Raw genomic sequence first — 17904 nt, forward strand, 5'->3', positions numbered from 1 at the left:
TTTCCTCCGATATGTGATTCTGTGACAAACCTGTCCTCCAATTTGAAACCATACAGCATTTACAGCACAAGAATAACATTAAGAAATTAATTTCTGTCTTATTGTTTATTCTCAGTCAGAAGGCTAGATACTATTTTTATTATATTTAAAGATTTTTTTGTAAAGATTTTCAGATGCAGTTTTTGCATCCATGTGATGTTAGTCACCTTTTTTTTTAAATTGTTTTCAATTCCATATGTATTTAATCATCACTTAAGACAAGTGTTTTTGTGTTGTTTTGAAATTTTTTATTTAGAACTACAAAATTATAAGCATTAGCAAGTCCCACTGCACATGTGAAGGAATAATTTTCTACCTTTTTAATAATTCACCATGTGATGCTGCTGCTATGCTCCAGTTATGCACACTTCATTCTGCCTCTCTCCCCCATTCAAATTTTCAGCTGCCACAACCCCACCTTGCCTGCCCATAATGCTTCTTGTCATCCTCCTCTCTATCACCTCTCTACTTTCCTCCTCCTGTGTTTCCCTTTACCCAGTTTCCTACTAAATTTATGATATAACTAAAACAGTTATGTTGGATATAGAACTGGAGATCAGGATCTTATTTTACAGCTCCAGAGGGGATCTCCGTGCCAGCCCCATAGGAGTAGCAGATGGAGTGTACTGGGAGATAGCTATGGAAGGGCCACAGGATCTGCATTTACATGGAGCACTGATTTGAGCAACTGCTACTCCAACCATGTGGCTAAAGTAGCAGCTGTACTACTAAGTAGCAGCTGTACTAATCGGTGTTATATGGCAGTCCTGCTTCTCAGCCCCATTTGAGTGGGATTAAATTCTCCTCCCTCACCTTACTACAGAGATTCTTTTGCATCCTTTTGCAGGTGAAGTAGATTTCATCCTAAAACATTACCTCACTCGAGGTTAAAGTACAAGGTTATCTCAAACAGATAGTTTTCTTTATAAATCAAATCTGTGAGTAGCAATAGCTCTTCCAGTTCTAATCTCTTTAATCTACAGGGGCAGAACTGACAAATCCCTTGTCAGTAGCGTTACTGAAATTAAACTCTACTGTTTAAAATAAAGAAAAACGCGCAGGCAAAAATCAAGGAAAATTTTAAGAATGCTTTTTTGAGAAGCAAAGAAATTAAAACTATCTTCTAGAGCTGGTTGAAAATTTTCACAGAAGAGTTTGCTTGCCTTGAATTCTTTTTTAATTAAAAAACCAACATCCAAAATTTTTCCAGATGAAAATTTTGGGGGCATTTGGTCAAAATCTCTCATTTATCAGCAGTTTTCAGCTAGCAACTTTTCATGCGTCAGGTTTTCAGTTTGTCAAAAATTCCAATGTAAAAACACAACAAAACTCATTTTCTGACCAGTTCTACTATCTTGCTAAAGGATGCAGAATTGAAAAATTGAAATTAGGCCCAGATCAATTTAACTATTTTTAGTCAGGTATCAAATACAAATTGGAAACTCCACAGGTAGCTATATCGTGTACAATAATTCCTCCACCTAGACATGGTTTAGAGTAGACCAGTGGTTTTCATCCTTTTTTATTTGTAGACCTCTAAAAAATTTCAAATGGAGGCGCGGACCCCTTTGGAAATTCAACCTGTGGTCCTCGGACCACTAGCATAGAAGCCTTATACTGAAAACTGACTAAACAGAATTAAACTATAAATGTTGCATGTCAGGGGTGTGCTCAAGTACGAGCAAGCAGGGGCACAGGGCTCCCCAATAATCAGCAGAGGCCCAGAACTCCTCCAGCCCTGGGGCTGTGGGAGGAGAACAAAACATGCTCCTCCAAAAGGGGTCAAATTTTTATTCCTGCGCATGCTTCTGTTGCATGTGCTCGGCATGGCATTTGAGGCAGCATGAGTACGGGCGCTAAACTGGGGGCTTCTGTGGTAATGATAACACTTCTGCATGTTGACCTGTAGGTGGGGGTATTCACATACTTTCGATAGATCAGAAAAACAGAATGCTTTTTCTGGGATCTGGAACTTTATTTTCATAGTCACCTTTTGTGGACCCCTTAGACATAGTCTACAGACCCCCCAGGGAGCCACAGGCCAGAGTTAGAAAACCACTGGAGTAAACCTTGTTGCTATCTGACAACCATTCAGTGGCATATGGTGGTTGTTGCTGTACAGACCCTGTGCGACCCCTCAGTCAAAAACGGCACTGAGTCATTACGAAAATTGTGATAGTTTAGCAGGCACCTGGGACTGAATTATCTTCTTACACCAAAAGTTTACCATTCCAGGTGAGGCATTAGCATGTTGGTGGAACAAGATGAAGGAGTTTCCACTGCCACTTATGCATACTGTAGCTGATCTGTGGATAAATATGACTTCAGTTTTCATTGCTGTTAGACGCCATGGTACAAAAATTAAATATTCAGAAAACCCTCTTCTTCCTCCCCAGTCAACTCCACTAGTTTTTCAGTGTGTACATGCATATACATCTTCAAACATTCATTGGCATTCACTCTAAAGAGCAACCCTTCTTTAAAGCAGACTAAAAATAAAGATTAAATGTAACTATTTTAAAAGATGATCAAAGGTTTTGCATAAGCCTCATAATAAAACTTACCAAATTCAGCAGCAGTGTTTTTCAGTTCAGTTGCAAAGTATATTAACAGTATTTCAGTGCCATTATTAGAATAAATTGTATATTGTTCAGAAGTAATGAAGTTTTGCAATATCAGTTGATCTCACCAAGCAGGCCTAAAGAAGAAAGAATTAGTTACCATCGGAAGACAGAGGGTAGATAAAGGAGATTTTGAGGTGTAAGGGATGGGAGTAGAAAAACTTTGAGGAGAGAGAATTTTTTTGGTCAATAACTTTTTTCTACATAAATAACTAGTAAGCCAACTGTCTTGTATTTATACAATAATTTGTTTTCCAAATATTTCACAAAGGGTATCTAGAGTTCAGAACACTCTTAGGTCTTACTCATATACTTTTAGGAACTTGCTCATTCAGTCAATGTGTGTGTTTGTGGGAAAAGGAGAGGATGACTTCCTTTATCAAATTTCTGTGGATTAAAAGTATGCCATGAAGACTAAAATACAGCTAGAGCTTTGTTCCCCCTGCTGATTTTTGAAGTCCTGCAGATATAAAATATACATTTGTCATGTAGCAGGGATTTGAAGTTTGATTATTTCTTTTCTATAAAATAGACAATTAAAGATCAGAAATGGGTCATCTTTGGACATTTCTGTGAAGTGTGCCTTTCTGTCAACAGTTCTTCTAGTACAAATCTGCATTCTCCCAAGATAAATTTATTTTAAATAAGAAAGTCTAGCAGGAGGATAGAAGGCCTCTGTTCTGTGTGATTGTCTGAGCCTCTGTGTAAGAAAAGAAAAAAGAGTGGCTGCATTACTGCTTGTTGGGAAGAGGATAGGGAGATCTGGATTGCTTGGTAAATGGGGAACAAGCAAACAATATGCACTTTAATATAGTCAAATGTATAACATTACATCTAGACCGTGCTTTCAGGATGGGGGACTCTATCTTGGGGTAGTAGTGACTCTAAAAAAGACATAGGGAGCCGGGATTATGTTGTATAATTAAGAGAACAAGAGTGCCCTGTGCAACACTGTGGGCAAAAAGGCCAATGCAATTCATGGATGTATAAATGGGACAATTGAGTAGGAACAGAGATTTTGTGTTACCTCTGTATTTTGCACTGGTGCAACCACTACTGGACTACCGTATCCAGTTCTGGTGTCCATGCTTCAAAAAGGATATTGAGAAACGCGAGGATTAAGAGGAGAGCCCTGAGAATGATTATACGGTTGAGCTTCTTCAGTTTTCCGATCTGTTTAGATTAACGAAGAGAAGGTTAAGGGGTGACTTGATCACAGTCTATAAGTACCTACGTGGGGAGCAGATATTTGGAAGAGAGGGCTCTTCAATCTAGTAGACAAATGTATAACAAGATCCAATGGCTGGAAGTTGAAGCTAGACAAATTGAGACTAGAAATAAGGTGTAACTTTTTTTTAACAATGTAGATAATTAACCATTAGAACAATTTAACATGTGATGTGGGGGATTCTCCACTGCTGGAAATTTTTTAATCAAGTTAGATCTTTTTCCAAAAGGTATGCTCTAGTGCAGTGATTTTCAACCTTTTTTCATTTGCAGATGCCCCAAAAATTTCAAAAAGAAGTGCAGACCCCTTTGGAAAACTTAGACATAGTCTGCTGACCTCTGGGAGTCTGCAGACCACAGGTTGAAAACCACTGCTCTATTTCTAACAGGAGTTAATTCACGGATGTCCAATGGCCTATGTTATACAGGATGTGAGATTAAATCATCACAATGGTCCCTTCTGGCTTTATTATTTATGAGTAAGATAGGTTCCCATGCGAACATGTATTTAGGAATATCCCCAGAATGTCCTTCCACAAGGACATTGTAAAAGTCTTCCCTCAGGCACACAGGAACCTAAAATCAAACACATTGTATCTTTTTGCATACAACAAAATTGTTGTTCTTGGTAGGGGCTTTTATTAATAGCTACAATCTGTTGGCCATCTACCTACCTATCAAACTCAAAGTAAGCCAAAAAATGCCACGCAGGCACTGACAGGATCTGGGATTTCGTAACAGGAAATGGAGGGCTATGAAAGAAATTGTCACAGTGTAAAGAAGCTGACGAGAACCAGACCCAGTTTTGCCCCCTCAGATTTTTATCTGCCACTGGGATAGCAGATGGCCATACTTATGTTGAGATGAGAGGAACAAAGGGCTAGGCCATGCTTCTTTTCAATAGACACGGCATTTGTTTGTGGAAGTGTTACCTCTCTCTCCCTTTTCTGAGTCATTCCATTTCTTGTGCCTTACAGTTGGTCTTTTCTAGCTCTGTAAATCATAGAATTTAAAGCCAGAAGGGACCACTAGATCATCTAGTCTGACCTCGTGTATATCACAGGCCACCAAAACCACCTAGCACCCACACACTAAACCCAACAAAGGAAATGAGACCAAAGTAAATGAGGCCCACAGAGGACTAGATTATTATGTGTCACAGCAGAGAATAGGAGGGATCAAGGTGCACCAGTGCTTGAGGCCCCTGCTGTAGCAGGGAAGTGATCAAATGAGATATGCCCAGATAATCCTGGCAAGTGATCTGCACTTACATACTGCAGAGGAAGGCAAAAAACAAAACAAAAAACAAAACCCCAAGGTCACTGCCAATCTGACCTGAGGGAAAGTTCCTTCCCAGCCCCACATGGTGATCAGTTAGACCCTAAGTATGTGAGCAAGGACCAGCCAGCCAAGCAGCTGAGAGAGAGAATGCTTGGTGCCACCTCAGAGCACTGATCCACTTTACCCAGTGTCTCCTCCTGGACCCATCCCTGACACTTCAGAGGAAGGAGATGAAAAATCTCTCAGAATACATTGGGGTGGATTGTTTCCTGACCCCAGCTGCTGTCTAGCTGAAACACTGAAGCATCAGCTATAGGAACATAAGGCAGAAACCAGAGTGGGCCCCATGGCTGGTGAACCCTGTCCCCCACCAGCACAAGCAACCGAGTCATACAGTTGCACTCATACATTTTGTCCAGCTCCCTCTTAAAACTAAATCAGTTGTTTATCCTCCTAATACCTATTGGGGGGCTGTTCTAGAACCTCATCCCTCTCATGGTTAGCAACCTTCTAATTTCCAGCCTGATTTTGTACATGGCCAATTTATATCCATTTATTCTTGTGCCAACATTGTTGGGATGGGGTGTGTATCCCACACAGGCCCTGAATGGGTTAATGTGGGCCTGAGAGGCCAATTATATTAGCTGGCTGCACCTGGAGAGAGAGAGAAGCTTAATGACCATGAAACCCAGCTGGGGAGGAGCAGGGTGGTTTGTATAAAAAGAGGAAATTTGTAACAAAAGGGGGCTGTAGGGAAAGAATCTGAAGCCATTCTTTGGGAATAGAGAGGTGGTGAGGAGGAAGCCCAGGAGGGAGAATACATGTGACCCTATCTCTGAAAGAAGGATCAGCCTAGAGAAGTTGCAGGGAAGAAGGGCTGAGAGGTTACACTGGAAGGCGCTCATGGAAACAGCAGCAAGGACTGTGCTGTTCAGACCTTGGCTACGGGTAAAAGGGACCCTGGGCTAGATCCCAGTGTAATGGGAGGGCCCAGGTTCCCTTACTAAACACTGCCAAAGAGCTTCTTGTGTGGATATTGGACTGTTTTATGTCAGACTTTCTATTACCTCTGAAGGGGAAGACTAAATTGTAATGTTGGAGGGCCAAGTTACAGGAAGAGAGATCACCACAGAGATGGAGTGACTGTCGGCAAGGGGCACCATATGGAGAACGAGCTGCTATGCCAAGCCTGGCCATGAGGAGAATCTCCTGGAATGAGTGAACCCCTTCACAATTGGTGGAGAATGCAGACATAATGGTTGCCCATGATAAAAAGGGAGGCTGAGGGTCATTAGGTCAAAGGAAGTATGTGGCAACCTTCTTTTTCAGAGGAAGATCCACCCGCCCAAATTGGAGCACAGAGGGACAGACTTGGTCACTGGAGTTTCTGCTTCAGTTCAAGGGGGTGGGTAAGCAGCCAAAGGAGATTCAAGCACTCCTCTTTCAGATCATAGGGAACCAACAGAGGCAGTGGGAGACACAGTTGTATATGCAAAGGCAACTGGCAAAGCTGGAAGAGTAGCAGCAATATTTGCTAGGGATCCTGCAAATCAGAAGGAGTCACAGTGAGTAGATGAGAAAAAGTTGTTCAGAGGCCTGGGGGCCTGAGGCCCAGCCAAGGGTGTTTCACCTGTGGGCAGAGGGGACACCTGAAGAGTGTATGCCTTTATATGCAGTGCAACAGGAAAGCTTGCCCTAAGAGCCAGAACACAGGAAAATCTGCTAGGGTCCAGTCTGTTGTCCAAGAATGGATGGGAGACTCCTATTTTTCTCGTGAGGAAGTTAGGACATTTGAAAAAATATTGTCTTCACAGGAAGATGTACTACAGCCAGAGAAAAAGTAGGACCCCCAACAATGAGCAAAAAAAGGAATGGATGCCCCATGGCAGAGGTACAGTGGCTGCAGGAAAAGTTAGGTTGGTGTTGATGACAAAGGCCCTTCCCACTACCCAGCAGACCCATATGGGAAGCTCATGGGACTTGAACGTAGGCCTACAGGCCACTCTTAGACTTGAAGCTGCCATCCAGCAACTCAATGGAACCTGTGGCAAAGGGGCCTAGCAGAGCTCTAGCTCACCAACGGCTCTGCCCACAAATCTCCTGATTGAGGGAGATGTCTGGCAGCACTGATTGACTCAGACACACTACTTAAGCAAGAAAGAGGCAGAGTAAACTGTCTGAACAACTAGGTGAATCCTTGGTTGGTTGCCACTTTGGACCCTGACTCCTACCTGTTTCTGCCCCCCTTATCTAGATCCTCTTCCACTCCTGCCTTACTAACTTGCTCCAGGTCCTGGCTACTCCGCCCTACTCTTGACTCTGTTTCCAGCTTTGACCTCATGGCTTGACTCCTGGTGCTGGTTCTGATTCTGGTTCCTGACTCTGACCACTAGGCTTGACCACATATGCCCTGCTCCTTATGCTGTGTGGTAGATGGCTGTGAGGAACTGGCAGAGAAGATCCCCCCCTGGGAGATAAACCAGGTCGATGCAGGAAGGAATATGCTCTACAGTGGGTACTCATCCTCTGTTTCAAAGGGAGGCAGTGGCAAAAGCAAAATGGCTTCAGGTGAAACTTGTGGTTTCAGAACAGGCTCTGCAAGAAACTCTGCAGGACCAAGGGGAGAGAGAACAACCTACAGGCCCACCTCTGGTAACTCCTCAGCAGAGCCCTCTGTACCCATGTGGGATAGAGTCTTGAGGGGGAGCTTATGAGATGTGGTGTGTACCCCACACAGGCCCTGAGTGGGGTAATGTGGGCCTGTTACCTGGCTCTACCAGGAGGGAGACAGGCTTAAGTGATCATGAAGCCCAGGAGCAGGCTGGTTTGTATAAAGAGAGGAAGATTGTAGCAGAAGGGGACTGCAGAGAGAGAGCCTGCCATTCCTATGAAATGTCTGGAAGGCACAGGATTGCAGCAAGCTCCTATGGCTGATCTGACACAAAGGCAGGAGCCAGACTTCTGGGGAGAAGCACTGGGGGATGTTGCTCATTACAAAGATCCCAAGAAGAGGCTGGGCGGTGGGTGGAGAAGCTGAAGGAAAGATTAATAGTAGGAAGAAGCCCAGAGAAACAGCAGCAAGGAGTGGGACTGCGCAGACCTTGGTTGCTCGTTATTGGGTCCCTGGGGTAGAATCATAGAGTTGGAAGGGACCTCAGAAGGTCATCTAGTCCAACCCCCTGCTCAGAGCAGGACTAACCTCAGCTAAATAATCCCAGCGAGGGTTTTGTCAAGCCACAGCTTAAAAACCCCTAAAGATGGAGATTCCACCACCTCCCTAGGTAACCCATTCCAGTGCTTCACCACCCTCCTAGTGAAAAACTTTTTCCTAATGTCCAACCTAGACCTCCCCCCGCAACTTGAGACCATTGCTCCTTGTTTTCTCATCTGCCACCACTGAGAACAGCCTAGCTCCATCTTCCCTGGAACCCCCTTTCAGGTAGTTAAAGGCTGCTATCAAATCCCCCCTCATTCTTCTCTTCTGTAGACTGAACAAACTTAGTTCCTTCAGCCTCTCCTCATAAGTCTTGTGCTCCAGCCCCCTAATCATTTTTATTGCCCTCTGCTGGACTCTCTCTAACTTCTCCACATCCTTGTAGTGGGGGGCCCGAAACTGGACACAATACTCCAAATGCGGCCTCACCAATGCCGAATAGAGGGGAATGATCACTTCCCGGGATCTGCTGGCAATGCTCCTACTAATGCAACCCAATATGCTATTAGCCTTCTTGGCAACCAGGGCACACTGCTGACTCATATCCAACTTCTTATCCACTGTAACCCCCAGGTCCTTTTCTGCAGAACTATTGCCTACCTTGTCGGTCCCCAGTCTGTAGCTGTGCATGGGATTCTTCTGTCCTAGGTGCAGGACTCTGCACTTGTCCTTGTTGAACCTCATCAGATTTCTTTTGGCCCAATTCTCCAGTTTGTTTAGGTCCTTCTGTATCCTATCCCTATCTTCCAGGGTATCTACCACTCACCCTAGCTTAGTGTCATCTGCAAACTTGCTGAGGGTGCAATCTACCCCATCCTCCAGAGCATTGATGAAGATGTTGAACGAAACTGGCCCCAGGACCGACCCCTGGGGCATTCCGCTTGTGACCGGCTGCCAGCTAAACATGGAGCCATTGATCACTACTCGCTGAGCCCTATGCTCTAGCCAGTTCTCTATCCATTTTATAGTCCATTCATCCAACCCATACTTCCTTAACTTGCTGATAAGGATACTGTGAGAGACCATATCAAAAGGTATATCACATCCACCGCTTTCCCCACATCCACAGAGCTAGTCACCTCTTCATAGAAAGCAATCAGGTTGGTCAGGCATGACTTTCACTTGGTGAATCTGTGTTGACTGTTCCTGATCACCTTCCTCTCTTCCAAGTGCCTTAAATTGGATTCCTTGAGGACCTGCTCCATGATTTTTCCTGGGATTGAGGTGAGGCTGACTGGTCTGTAGTTCCCCGGATCCCTTTCTTGAAGATGGGCACTATATTTGCTTTTTTCCCGTCATCAGGGATCTCCCCCAATTGCCATGAGCTTTCAAAGATAATAGCCAAAGGTTCTGAAATCATATCAGCCAACTCCCTCAGCCCCCTCGGGTGCATTGCATCTGGCCCCATGGACTTGTGTATGTCCAATCTTTCTAAATAGTCTTGGACCTGTTCCTTTAGCACTGCGGGTTGTTCACCTCCTTCACATTCTGTGCCGCTCAGTGCAGCAGTCTGGGAGCTGACCTTGTCCGTGAAGACAGAAGCAAAAAAGGCATTGAGTACCTCAGCTTTCTCCACATCCTCTGTCACTAGGTTGCCTCCTCCATTCTGTAAGGGGCCCACACTTTCCCTAAAACCCCCTGACATAAGGAGTTAAGGATAATTCAATCTTGGAGTGATCTGATGGCCACTGGCCCTAGAGTCAGGGCCGGAGACCTGACAGAAAATCTAGGAATTATTTATTGTACGTTTGTTGTTTGAACTGTTACCCCAAAAGGGGAGGACATAAATACCAATGACCTGGAGAGAGGGCCAAGCTATGGGAAGAGAGCCCAGCGCAGTGATAGAGCGCCTTTCTGCAGGGGATGCCAGATCAAAGGACAGCAACTGGATCTCACCAGATGAGGCCCCCTACTGGTGAGTGAACCCCCTTCATAATTATCCTTAGCTTAAATAGCTCTTCACTGTCCCAGATATTTACCCCCACTCCCTCATGTATTTATAGAGAGCAATCATATTCTCTATCAACCTTCTTTTTGAAAGACTATGCAAACTGAGCTCTTCCAGACCTCAACCTGACTTAGGGGAGACCAGCAGAGTTGGAACGCTATCAACAGTTCTATTAGGGCCTGAAGGGTAGGAGAGGGTATCTAATTTATAGCATAATGTCTGTCTGTAATGAGATTTAATGGCATGAACACGTACCAGATGTGAGCAACTGAAGTGCCAAGGAACCAAATAAAGCAAAGCTTTTAGAATTGCCAGTGTGGAGGATTTGCATCATATATTAAGATGTGTAGGTATAGTTGGGATATTGTAGAGGATTCCTGGAAAGAATGTCTTGATTACTCTTGGGAGGCAGCCAGAGTTATGTCACATGGAACTCAGGAAGCAAAATGGGTTACTTCCCTTAAACAGAAATATCTGTTCATCAAATATAGAGGAGACTGATCATTCCCCATGTACAGAACTAATTTCACTATATGGAATCATAGATGTGTTGAGTAGTTGAGAGAGGCATGGTTTGATATAGGGAATCATTAGTTAATCATTAGCAACAAAGGTAGCTGTGTTTGTTAGGACCATGAGAATCAATTAGTGTTTTGCTGCTTTGTATTTATTTTGCATTTGTTTTCCTGAGGCAGTTAAACAACCTTGTAGGATACTGGTAAAGAACCTGTAGTCTTAGTGGGTGCTGACACATATCATGTAAGATAATGCAAAAAATTATGCCTGGATGTTTAAATTTAGGATGCTGCATCAAATGCTAAGATTTCTAGAGTAACTCTCCCAGAAGTATTTTCTGTTCTGCGCACACTGATAATAGATAATCCTTTTTTTTTTTTTTGGTGATAAATAGGGAGGAATTGGTTGAGAATATGAAAGTGAAAGGCAGTTTGGCTGAAAGTGATCATGAAATGATAGAGTACATGATTCTAATGAATGATAGGAGGGAAAAAAGCAGAATGAAGATAATGGATTTCAAGAAGGCAGACTTCAGCAAACTCAGGGAGCTGGTAGATAGGTAAGATCCCATGAGAAGCAAGTCTAAAACAGTTTGAGAGAGTTGGCAGTTTTTTTCAAAGAGTCATTATTAAGGGCACAAGAGCAAACTATCCCCTTGTGTAGCAAAGATAGGAAGTATGGCAAGAGACCACGTTGGCTTAACCAGGAGATCGTCAATGCTCTGAAACTCAAAAAGGAGTCCTACTAAAAGTGGAAACTAGGTCAGACTACAAAGGATGAATATAAAAAAAAATCAGCACAAGCCTGTAGGAACAAAATTAGAAAGGCCAAGGCACAAAATGAAATTAAACTAACTAGAGACATAAAGGGTAAGAAAAAAACATTCTACAAATACTTTAGAAGCAAGAGGAAGACCAGGGACGGGTTAGGCCCATTGCTCAACGAGGGGGGAAAGACAATAACAGAAAGTGTAGAAATGGCAGAAGTACTAAATTCCTTTTTTATTTCAGTTTTCACCAGAAAGGTTAGTAATGATTGGACGTCTAACATAGTGAATGCCAATGAAAATAAAATAGGATCTGAGGCTAAAATAGAGAAAGAACAAGTTAAAAATTATTTAGACAAGTTATATGTGTTCAGGTTGGCAGGGCCAGATGAAATACATCCTAGAGTACACAAGGAGCTGATTGAGGAGATATCTGATTATCTTCAAAAACTCATGGAAGACGGGACAGATTCCGGAGGACCGGAAGAGGGCAAATGTAGTGCCAATATATAAAAAGGGGAATAAAGACAACCTGGGGAATTACAGACCTGTCATCTTAACTTCAGTATGCAGAAAGATAATGGAGCAAATAATCAAGCAAGCTGTTGATACTGGACACTTAGTGATCAGTGTGAATACCAGTGAGACACGGATCACCCAATTTGCAGATCAATAAGGCTTAATGTTCAAGATTTTCTATAGATATACTAGTTGAACACAAAGCCTAAAATTAACTACAATATATCATACTCACTAAGCCTGGAGAGCCAAGCAGTCACTCAGAAGGCTATATTCAGGAGTGGCTTTCTTCAGAAGCCCCACCAGGGAGTCAGTGGCCTCTGGTCTGACCGGCAGCACCTACCATGTAGTCAGGTGTTGATGGAGCACACCCCTTTATCTAAGTAATGATTTCTTATACCCTTCCATAAACAACTTTTACCTAATTACCTCTCTACTCAGTTATCATATATACTAATGACCTACACTGGGTTTTCACCCTTTACATTCCATTCTCACCATAATAATTGGGGTTGTCAAAACAACATCTGGTGATAGGAAGGGTGGTGTAAAAATATGCCCCTTGTCAATGAAACAGTGTACCCCCAGACGTTCAAGGATAACTTGTTGTTCCCATCACCATTATCTATGTGCAGCTGCAAGCATCATGTTGTGTATTTCGTCTTGTTACGTGCCGTGGTATGCAGAAACTGAGACATCTGCAAAGTTATTCGGTAGTCCTATTCATCTCTGCCAACTGGAAGATGTCATGCTATAGGGGTCAGAATAGCCAAGCAAGCAACTGAAGCTATGCTAGGCCTGTAGGACAGTGGTCAAGCAACTCAAATTGTACTGGGCCTCCAACATTCCCCTCTTTGGTGGCCACCATAACTTACTAGGCCACCATGACGACTCTTTGGTACACTCCTCTGACTATGGCTCAAGGCATCCCAGCCGGGGTCCGAATGATTGGGGTCTTCTTGTCGGCAGAGTATATCACAGAGCACTGCCTCACTCATATGCAAGGGTCTTTTAGGTCTTTTAAGGGATCTTTTAGTCCACCAAAAGAACCCCACTTCAGCCATTATGGAAACTATCTGCAACATACACATGAGCACAATGGGATGCAGGGCTAGATTTAGAATCCCAGTGGCAGTGGGGGACCATCCTAGTAGGGTATCCCACCAACTGTGCTTTGTGGCAGCTTTTGCAGCATCTAAGACTTTGATTACTTTAGTCCCATCATGTTTGATTATCAAATTTATGGTCTTCAATGTTCCTGAATGTGTGTAAGCAGGCTATCATGCTTGAGTGTGTTAGCATGCGTTGTACCAGATCACTACTGAATTCCAATATCATGGTTTGAACATATTCTGCAACATTAATATCTACTACTAATAACTGAAATATATTTTTTGATACTTCATAAACTACATCACACAATTCCAGTACAGCAACATTGCAATAACATTTGTTTTGGGCAGGATTAACATCTTTTTTATAAATTCTATTAATCACAAGTTGGGTACATTGTATGCGTACACAAACACAACCTTGTCCAATATACACAATGGTAGTATTAATGCTATTACTGGGAAACAAAGCATATTGACAATTCCATACATCCAATTAATCTTTCTTACAAGGGTATGTAAATTGTGTCAGTGGTTCTTCACAAGTATATCCCAATTCTGATCCTGACACGGCTTCACGTGTGCAGCTTTGTAAACTAACAAATCGAGTTTCATTTCCTTCTTTTAATCCCCCATGTTAGTTGTTCAATAGGCCATAACATTCCAGTTTTTATACTGAGGCCTAGGGGGACTACTCTGTGTATGTCTATGATGCGAACACCAGATATTGTCATTATATACGCTGCAGTTACTCGAACCTGGGCATCTACTTTGAAATTTAACATCTTCCACCAATGTCTTACGGCCCTTTCTTGGGTGGTGGCATCATCCCAAATCAATTTCTTTATTTCATCAGGTAGAACTCCACTAAGTCCTTGTCGAATGATACCTTGGCCTATTTCTTGAGCCCAAAGCTATGCTTGTATGCAACCTAAAGCTTTGGAGGTAACATTTACTATAATTTTTGTGAGGTTTAATAGGCTCAATTGTGCTTTTACATTGTTCATTTCCCAGGGTACCAATATATCTCCTAGTAACTTTTCTCCATATCCCAAGGCTAAATGTGTGTGTACTATGGGATCTGATAGGGCTCCAAGGTTTCTGCCTAGGATATTTAACTTATTTGTCAAAACTTCTTCATTAATTGCATTCAGCACTCCTGCTGATGCTCCTATACCTACCAAAATAACTCCTCCAATGTCTTGCTTGGAACGTGCATGTGTGTTAGTGTTGTGTGTTACCCAGGTGTCCATCCAGTGCAGCCATTCTTGTACTAGGGGTGTTACAAACGGTGCACAATGGGGATGTAGGCGGGATATGTTAATATTTTGTATGCCTATATGTACTTTCACAAGGTGTACCTTTGGGGTCTCCAGTACTTGGCTCTTATAATTTTCTTTTAACACCAAGTCCCCAACATTGTAATCTCTGGGTTTCGGAGCACAATGTACAACTACACTCAGATAGGTGTTTATGTACATCACTACACTTGCAGAGGGATTCATTAAAACCCGTTGTGGATAGTATACCTTCAGTTCAGTAACAGGTGTCTTTCTCTTTATCAGATGGAATATCCCCATGTAGTAATAGCTAAAATCAGCTTTGTTATAAAGTACTTCAGACCGATTTTGACGCCATAACAGTGTGTTGCTCTGTTCCTCTCTGGTCCAATTCACTCTGTGTAAATAAATTAAATCATCTTGGCCGGCTTCTTTTTTGGGGGTACTCATTTTGGTGACATTAATTGTGAGTTGCCCTCAAAATTACAAAAAGTCATTATCTTAAGCTCCAAAGCATCTTCCCCCAGCCACACGGTAGTGGGCAGGGGTACCATCCTGCAACATCTGTCTGAGATTGCACCATCTTTCCCATTCACACCAGCATAGCACAGGGAACACACACAGTAAAACAATAGGCAAAAACACCATACAACTCTCCTTCATATTGCATATCTTGATCTTGTGCTTCCATGTGCCGTCATGGATCTGTGTAATAACTATCTGCAAAGAAAACACAAAACAAAAGTGGGATCTATGGACCCCATTAGTATCAATTATTTATGACATATATTTAATGTCTATATCTGCTGTTATCCAGCAGCCTGCAAAATGATATGGCATAATAGAGGAATTGTACAGTGATATTCTGTTATTCCCTTTGCCTGTAAACACTATTGGTCCTGCATTGGGAAGGGCTGGCTCTGTTGGAGAGAGAGGGCAATTATGCTCAGAACCCTCAATTATCAGGGCATATGGGGCCTGGTTGGAAGCGTAGGTGGTTGGACTTCCACATTTCTATTAATTAAAGCTATGATCCATTTAGCCAGTCTAGGGCTGGATACATGCCCTTCTTTGATTTTCCCGGATACAATGTACTAAGAGGGTGTGGGCCATTCACAAAATAATTGGGGCAGAACCAGTAAGGTATTGCCAATGCCCCAAGGTCCATACCAATACCAGCATTTCTTTTTCACGAGCGGTAAAGGAGATCTCTGGCCCTTCCAGTTCCCAGGAGGCAAAAGCCACTGGCTTTTGACCAGAAGGCCCCTCCTGGCATAAAATAGCTCCTATTCCCTTTGGAGAATGAGCTAACTGCAACACAGTTGTTTTAGTGTTATCTGGGTATGCTAATGCAGGGGCAGAGGTTACCACTTACTTCAGTTCTAATAGGGCCTGATCCTGTTCTGGGTCCCGCTTCCAGGGTACTCCCTTCCTCAGTAGCAAGTACAGTGGCTGTGCCTTTAAGGCAAAATTCTCCCCATGGTTGCGGAGCCGTCCTGTGAGATCTAAGAAGGATTGCAATGCAGAGACATCAGTGAGTGCTGGCAATTTACAAATTAGTTCCACTATGGCGATCAGGGTAATTCCTTCTTGTCCTAACACTGAACCTAGGTATCAGACCTCTTGCTGACACAATTGGGCTTTTTCCAAATTAATTCGGAAGCCTGCTTGCTCAGTCAGGGAGATTACTTCATCGAGCAAAAGCAGTTGGGCTTCTTGGGTTACTGTCCAAATGAGAACGTCATCCACGTAAGAGATAACATTCATTGGTGCTGTGCACCTGTCCCATAACTTAATAACATGGGCATAGCAGATTATGTGGGGGAGCAGTGTAGCCCCTTTGGAACACGGATGAAAGTGAGTTGAAGTTCCCTATAGGTAGAAGCAAATTTATACCAGCAGTCAGGAAGCACAGGAATAGCAAAGAATGTATTTGATAAATCCAATACTGAAAACTATTTAGCTCCCATAACTATTGCAGCCATCACTTCTGGTAACTTGGCCACCACAGGGGCTGTCTTGGGTGTACATGTATTCAAAGCCCTGTAATCTATTGTAAATTGCCAGGTTTTCCCGTCCACTTTACAGACTGGCCATAAGGGGGAGTTGTTTATGCTATTAGTTTCCACTAGCACTCCTTGCTGCAAGAAAGCAGTAATCGTGGGTAACAATCCTTCCTCAGCCTCCTTTAGGTATTTGTACTGCTTCTGGCGTGCTGGATCAGGACCTACAATAAGAACACAGGCATCCACCCGGCCACAGTGCAATTTATTCTTGGCCTGTGCTTGTGGGTGTGCCTGTACTATGTTAGCAACATCCAGGGAATACCACTCTGCTGTAAATGAGAGTGGCTCTGGTGCTTTAAGAGCTGCCACCCTGTGCGCCGCTGCAACAACTCTAGGAATTCCCAATCCAATCCACAACACCCAATTAGCTAAATCAACAACAGCCTGCATCTTAAGCATACAATTCATGCCCAAAACAGCTGCTTCTCCAGCATGTGCCAAACCAAAAATCCCTGTCCATGTTTTTCTTACAGTGGTGTAAGTAAGGGGACGAGAGAGGGGCACATCTACACTGGAACCTTCAAATCCCTCTAACCACTGCTGGTGATTTCCCTTTAACTTGACTGTTGCAGGATCTAAGCGATCATCAATCAATGAAATAGTGGCACCAGTATCTACAAGCTGTCCGAACGTCCACTGTTCAAAATCAACCCAGATAGTGGGTCATCCCCATTTATCAGATATTAAAGGTGCCTCATGTATCAGGAGACTTGGGGACACCTGGCTCCCCTATGCCTCCGAGAGCTTCCCCTCAGGAGGTGGGGTCGGCCATTGACCCTCACCAACACGTTTCTCCAGAGTGTGAGACTCCCTTTCCTTCTGACAAATCAGGTCAGCCATCTGATTATTTGATTTGTCATCAATTAGAGCTTTAGGGGCATATTGGAGTGCTCAATTCCACAGTACCCAGCACAGGGGATCAATCCTCCCATGGCATTGCCCTTGGCCGTGCCCCCTGTTAACTCCCTTAGGGACTAAATTACCTTTCTTGCTCCCTTGATTCTGAAAGGTGATCTGAGCAGCCACTTTTCCTCCTGTCTGTGCAGCAGCTTTCACTTTGTGCTCATCAGGGAAGGCTTGGATCACTAGTAAATGAGCTTGCCGAACTCTCTGTAACAGTGCCTCCCATGTCATAGCTGTTAAATTCAGAGTACCCAAAGCAACTTTTACTTGCGGACATAGCGCTTCTATGAAACTAATTGGAAAGTCTGTGTCCATACGGTCTTGACCTTCCTTCTCATGCCCCATTGCTTGCTGTAGGATCTTTTTACGTTGTAAATAAGCATCCGGACGTTCCCCTATGGCTTGTCGCTCC

At 43.3% G+C, this 17904-nt stretch overlaps 1 protein-coding gene and 1 long non-coding RNA gene across 2 annotated transcripts in view; one reads left to right on the forward strand and one right to left on the reverse strand.

The window, feature by feature from the left end:
• The window catches only part of TMEFF1 (transmembrane protein with EGF like and two follistatin like domains 1), a 203637-nt gene that overhangs the window by 73412 nt on the left and 112321 nt on the right, over positions 1-17904 (forward strand). The gene's annotated exons all lie outside the window — the stretch shown is intronic.
• Positions 14607-17659, reverse strand: LOC137167664 (uncharacterized). The gene is made up of 3 exons (XR_010924161.1): positions 17573-17659; positions 15899-16028; positions 14607-15243 (listed from the first exon to the last, which is right to left on the reverse strand). It is a non-coding gene; the product is annotated as an uncharacterized lncRNA (long non-coding RNA).

This window comes from Emydura macquarii, unplaced genomic scaffold (assembly GCF_026122565.2).
Source record: "Emydura macquarii macquarii isolate MOO-44397 ecotype Brisbane River unplaced genomic scaffold, CSIRO-AGI_Emac_v2 contig_2948, whole genome shotgun sequence".
Lineage (NCBI taxonomy): Eukaryota > Metazoa > Chordata > Testudines > Chelidae > Emydura > Emydura macquarii.